General features: G+C 32.9%; 1 non-coding gene across 1 annotated transcript; it reads right to left on the minus strand.

The window, feature by feature from the left end:
• Positions 1–5,890: 5,890 nt before the first annotated feature.
• On the minus strand, positions 5,891–5,964 carry TRNAN-GUU (transfer RNA asparagine (anticodon GUU)). Its single transcript has one exon. It is a non-coding gene; the product is annotated as a tRNA-Asn (tRNA).
• Positions 5,965–7,033: the final 1,069 nt, after the last annotated feature.

The following is a 7,033-nucleotide window of genomic DNA, read 5'->3' on the forward strand; positions in this document are numbered from 1 at the left end:
GAAAGGTCTCATAATTTTCACCATTTAGGTTGTCCGGAAGGAAGTATGGTCCAATTAATTTATTTGAAATTATCTCCATCCACACATTAAGACTTAATCGTCTTCGTGATTTTTTTGGATTCTTCTTGTTAGGATTGCCACGTGCTTTCGGAGCCCAATAGTGAGCGTTATGGTAGTTTGTGATACCGTCTTGATCAAATTTGGACTCATCTGTCCATAATTTTTTTTTTAAAAACGAGGGGTTTTCCAGATCCGCTTTCAACATGAATCTACAAAAATCTAGTCTTCTTAAAGGATCTCCTTCTTCCATCACGTGCACGGGCGTGTAGTGATATGGGTAATATCCTGAAGTGTTCATTGTGAACCATACTTTCCACTGAGACAGACCAAGTTCTTGGGCAACAATGTTTGTTGATGTCGTGGGATCCATTCGATTCCTCATCCCGAACAGATGGCCGACCGACGTCTGTTCGTCGTCTTAGAATCGAACCAGTTTCTCTAAGGCGACGATAGGTCCCTTCGAAGACACTAACATCTGGTGCACGACGGTCAGGATAGCGGGTCATGTATTCCGCACGAGCATGTGCAGATACACCTTGACAAAACCCGTAACACATCAAAATGTCAGCATATTCTTCGTTAGTATACGAACTCATCTTGAAAATTCAAATCGCAAGCAAAAATCAAAGTCTAGTTTCGAGCCACGGTCACAGAATCGGAAGAAAATCAGTCCAAAAAGAAAGCCAAGTCGCGTTGTCAATACACAGAGGAGCACAGAAATCGCATCTACTACGGACGAATCACATAAGCAGACTAAAAAATACAAAGCGGCATCCTTCGCCCCATACAGCTTCGTCCATCACCTTGCTCGCTCTCTCCAGTAGGTGGAAGCGAGATAGTTGCAGCGTGTGAGTGAGACATCAAAATCACGCGGCACAACCCTTAAGACAGTGCGCGCACGAGCAACTTTGTCTCCGCAACTATTTTGTCTCCGCAAGTATTTTGTCTCTCCACCCATGGGCTAGTATGAAAGTGCGCGCACGTAGCGACGCAACTCCCCATACAATTGATGGGAGAGACAAAATAGTTGCGGAGACAAAGTTGCTTGTGCGCGCTAGCTCTTATTGTTCGCATAGGCAGATAATAACTAGACCGATGTTAATGAGCTATTCTAAGAATTATTTCCCCATACCAAGTTTATCCCCGATTTCTTGGAATCTACGAATGCTACCAAAGGTTATCATACCTTTTTACATAGCTAAGAACATGCACATGTTTTTAAAAACATCTGCAGACACATTTTCATAGAGATTTTTTTCAATATCTTTGTTTAAAACGAGTAAACTTAATTACTTTAATGTTATTATTTTTAGTTTAAAAGCCATTTCTTTGAATTGTTTGCAGCGATATGGATTTTTATTGCTGAGAATTATTGTTTAACTCAACCTTTACATAAAAACTCAAAAAAACCCAGACCAAATAAGTAAAATAAAAAATTAAACGCTAAATGCTAAGATAAAGTGGCATTTTCAAGAAAAAAATTAAAATTGCAATAACTCTTCAACGGCTAACTTTTGGATATGGTATTATAAGATCAAATCAGTTTGTTTTGACCCCTACTACACGCTCTTAACAGAAATAGGTCGACTTAACCTGTAACCCTGTATATTCAAGAAGTTTCACCATATTCAAAATTTCTCAATCAAAAACTAATTTATCAACAGAAAACGTATCATAATCGAATACAATCAAAACAATTCAAAATATAAAGAACGTCAGTTTCAAAAAGCATAGATAAAAAAAGATCTGAGCATAGACAAGATATATCGTAGCACAGATTAGGTAAAAAGAATTCGTCAGATTAATAAAAAATAGATATTAAAAAAATCGTATGATTGATATGAAAACAGATACAAAAAAGAAAATTCGTATGATTGATAATAAAATTGGTTAAGTACAAAGTGTAAATAGAAAATTCGTAGGTTTTATAAAAAAATGGCCGTCCAGTCCTTAGAGAGACGGAAGGGTGAGTTCATCGGCAGCTTGGCCCATCGGCCATAACTAAATACACTAAACTATAATACAAATAACATCTAACGAAGACGGATTTTAATAGAGCCTTTGTTAAAGTTACCTTTCCCAAACATATTTAATATGATTCCCTTAATTTAACACGAATAAGACTACGCGTAAATTTCTAACAGTTTTAAGTACAACAAATCTTGCAAGTTTCATAATTTTCACGATAAACATTAAAATTTACATAACTTGCAATACTCTTTAATCGTAGGAAATATGTAATAAATAACAATCAATATATAAGTAGATGATAATATAAAAATATACCTCATCTCACAAAAAATTGGGATAGCATTGACAGTCGCATTTCAAACGATATATCACTGATTCACTAAAAATGTACCTATTGCGCAAAAATTTCGTGAACGTCATCAAATTTAAAATGTATTGAGAGAAAAAGTAAATGCTAATTTCGCTTATGGCTGATATTGTCTTACCAACAGTATATACCATGTTTTGTTTTCTATGCTTTTCTATCATACTGATAAGATCAAAAAATCATACATTGTAACCTATGTTAATTAATTTCCAAATACAAATCACATATCCGTCTCCGTAAGATGATGAAAGAAAACATTCTAATACGAGATCACATACAAGAGAAACATAAATGCAAAAATAAAATTTTTAAGTCTGATAATATTTCAGGAAAATTTAAACTAAAGTAATGTGAACTGATTGTCATGAAATAAGACATTAAAATCGTATAGCTCTATGACATTATATACAACTAGCTGTGCTCCGCGGTTTCACCCGCATTGCTCCGCTCCTGTTGGTCTTAGCGTGATGATAAATAGCCTATAGCCTTCCTCGATAAATGAACTATCTAACACCGAAATAATTTTTCAGGTCGCACCAGTAGTTCCTGAGATAAGCGCGTTCAAACAAACAAACTCTTCAGCTTTATAATATTAGTATAGATAATTTGGAAAAAGCTGTTTAGCTATTATTAAGTGACTGTGCAACCAACAGAAAATAAGACTTCAGTTAAAGTTTTCGTACCGATAATTTTTAAACAACTAGTTATGTCCTAGAATATTAAATTTGTTTCTGTAAATCTTATATAAGAAGATAATAATCTAGTAATTCATAGGTATTGATGGAGTAAGAAATGAACAAAAATAAACAGATCTCGTATTAAAATATTAAGGAGATAATAATTCTACACTTCTACTTGAACTTTTGAGGGCTATTTATGGAGAGCATAATTCACTAGAATCGCTAGAAATAATTCTGCTCATCTCTTGATACAACATCGATACAAGGATGTTACTTATAAATTTTAACATCTATATTAATAACTAGCGGTCCGCCCCGGCTTCGCCCGTGGTACATATTTATGTTTTCTCTACATAAAAACCATCCTGGTACTTCAAGGAATATAATAAAAAAATAATTATCGAAATCGGTCCACCCGTTCTCGAGTTATGCGCTTACCAACACATTTTGCGATTCATTTTTAGGTATATACTAGCGGTCCGCCCCGGCTTCGCCCGTGGTACATATTTACGTTTTCTCTACATAAAAACCATCCTCGTACTTCAAGGAATATAATAAAAAAAGAATTATCGAAATCGGTTCAGCCGTTCTCGAGTTATGCGCTTACCAACACATTTTGCGATTCATTTTTATATATAAGTTAAGAGATTAACAATACAAAAAGATATTTTATCTATGATACAAAAAAATACCCAGCTTATATTATCATAATTTCTTGACGCTTTTTTTAGATATACGCCAAATTTATCTTGAAGATGTTGTAAAATTAATACCAGCTGATCAATTTTATAATCATTATCAACAATACTGTCAAATTAATTAGCACAATTTAATCTTATCAGAATTTCATTAACTGAGATAACGACACCGAAAGTAACTTGCTTCATAACAGAAATAATCATTAAAATAAACAAGCAACCAGCCTTCAAAAGTTCAATTCAAAAGTATCAAACTACATTTGCAAACAGTATACACCACGTAATTCCAAACTCATAAACCAACGACACAAAATCAAAACACACATCCATTGCGTGTTTTCTCACACATTTTAATAAGGAGCATCAAACAAATTACGCAGTGTATTGCAAATTATCATCAACACATACTTGGTAGCAGCCTTGTTCGACAGTTCGACCATGATGAAGTTGGATCGCACAGACATCATCATGATGAGTCGCTTCAGAAGTTCCAGCCAGGCTTTCTTCGTCTCCAGTATCGTTTGACCACCCTTTTCTATCCCCAAGTGAACGTATGGTTTCGCTTCCGTCTGTATACGAAATGGTATGGTCATTTTGATAATCAGATCTTTTCATTTACTTTATAACCAGGCTGTACTGTCTTACCACAAAAAACGTTAGACAGGGTTTATATTTAAGCGCGGTTTCTCTTTAATCTGGTTTTGTCGTATTTCACATAGACAACTATTAAAGTGACAGATCCCTGGTTTAAAGTTAGACTGTGTTTAAATTGTTTTATGGTAATACTATGAATATTTTATCTATGTATATGACAATAATTCTAAAAGTGCTTCTAGAAGAAGTTTAATTGAACAAAATGTACATGTTTCATTTTGAATTAGAAACTTCCAATGACCATTTCATTTCTCAAAATCTGTCTAAATGAAAACTAAGTAATCCTTTTTGCATTACACTCACGAATTTATTGTACTCTTACAATAAATTTCAATAAAGAAGTTGCTGCTTATTAAAATTGACAACTATGACGTCATAATATGGAGTCCGAATCGATAATATTTTTTCTACTAGATGTAACAGTATCTTGCGTACATGCGTGCGCAGTGCGAATAATCTTCTTTAGGTATTTCAGTTTACATGTACAATTTAAATTATTATTATAATAAATATTGATTACCTCCATTATATCGTGAAGAATAACTTTGACACCAGATACAGCCTTCGTAGACGGTATGACTATCACTCCAGCCTGAGGAAATACATAGTATAGATTTAAATCTATATTAGTTGAGCTGTTTTGCCGTATACAACGAGTAAACATACAAACATACAGATATCGAATATAACACAATATAATGCAATCATTACAAAATATTGTACGTTTCGACAGAATTATAAAAAAAGACGTGTGGCACTGGGGGACTGCCGCGGTAAAGCTATTGCATGCTATGCCTTCAAGCCACACCTCCGAGCCCGTCGGAGTGGGGAGCGTGAGGTTTTTTCGTTACGCAATTTCTGGATTCGGTCCCCGCGCTCAAGGCCCGCGATAGAAGCTATGCAATAGCTTAATATTTTCATTTAGGTATAGTGACAAAATAATATTCTCCTGTAATTCTCAAGATAAGTAAGTGTTATATTATAAATTCCTTTTAAATATTTCTGTTAAAATTAAATTCCCATATTGTAGGAATGGAATGTTAATTAATCTATCTTATTGAACGTTAAATAATAAAATTATATCATCCAAATTCCAAAACTATCTAAGGATTGGTTGTGATCATGTTGTGATACAATTTTGTCTATAAAATGAAAAAAATATGAAGAACCAATAATAATTCACTCAGAATAATATATCTTTTATCTCATTTAAGTATAATACAGTATTTCTTTGTTAAGGGCCGATTTTTCAATGCTTGGATAAAACTTATCCGTCCAATAAAGTATTACACGATAATATTAAATGTCACGTAAACTGTCAAATACGGGCAATTAGAATACGTTTTTAAAATGGTAGTTTTATACATTATTCGACGAATAAGTTTTATCCAAGCATTGAAAAATCGGCTCTAAAACAGTATAATTTATATTATTATAATAAGTAAAAAAGTAAAAAATATCGCCCCCGGGTGGGCTCGAACCACCAACCTTTCGGTTAACAGCCGAACGCGCTAGCCGATTGCGCCACGGAGGCGTTGTGAAATAATGCGAAATTATCGATATATTTCTACTGATACTTTTTATCGTATTCTTCTCTTAGCAAATGTATTGTTTGATAAGATTATACTATAAAATCGATTACACAAGTGTTACTAATTAAAATGACATCATTTACGTAAATAATAACAATATTATTGTAATTAACATGTTTATGGAAGATAAAATAAATTCATAATTTTATTAAATTATTAGGAGTGACTGTAAAATAGTAAATTGTATTTGAATTTTAAGAATAGTACGAAATAATATTATGATTAACACGTCACATATTATTTCATTAATTAATTAGGATACCTACATAGATTTTGCATGCATAATTAATATCTAATTATAAGGATGACATGTTACCAATGTGTGTATAAATACTCTACATAGCATATATCTGTCCTACTAATATTATAAATACGAAAATTTGTATGTTTGTTACATCTTCACGCTAAAACTGCTCAACCGATTTTATCGCGATCGGAAACTATGCGGGTTGTCCTTTGTTTACGCGGCACGTAATAATAGATAAGTAAAAGATGAATTGAAAGAAATCTATAAGAAATATTTCCTTCTATTCAATTAATTAACCTGGCGCTATCGGCTATACTATATATTTCCTTACTGTTATCTTATTTTCTTCTTTGTTATGTACCTACTACTATATACTTGTTCTATATGTTATATTTATATAATATTTATAATTATATTTTCTCTTATTATATACTTCTATGTATTTGTTATATGTGATATATATTATATACATTGAATATTTATAATTATTCTTTCTTTCTCCCTAACGCCTTATTTTTTTGCTCACCCACCTCCTTTTAACGTCTCTCCTTACATATTACTTACGGTGGCCTGGAAGAGATCGCTACCTAGCGATAAGGCCACCGTTTGTACACTTTGTTTTCCTCTTACCTGTACTTTATGTGTCTCTATTTCCTTTGTGTGTGCAATAAATAATTAAATAAATATATAATATTTTAAAAAATTACTCGGGAAGCCGTGTTAAATATAAGTTTGAATGTAATAAGATTGTACTGCGATTCTAC

This window comes from Colias eurytheme, chromosome 28 (assembly GCF_061535395.1).
Source record: "Colias eurytheme isolate Ceu_HAF_F1 chromosome 28, ilColEury1 Martin Lab GWU primary, whole genome shotgun sequence".
Taxonomy (NCBI): domain Eukaryota; kingdom Metazoa; phylum Arthropoda; class Insecta; order Lepidoptera; family Pieridae; genus Colias; species Colias eurytheme.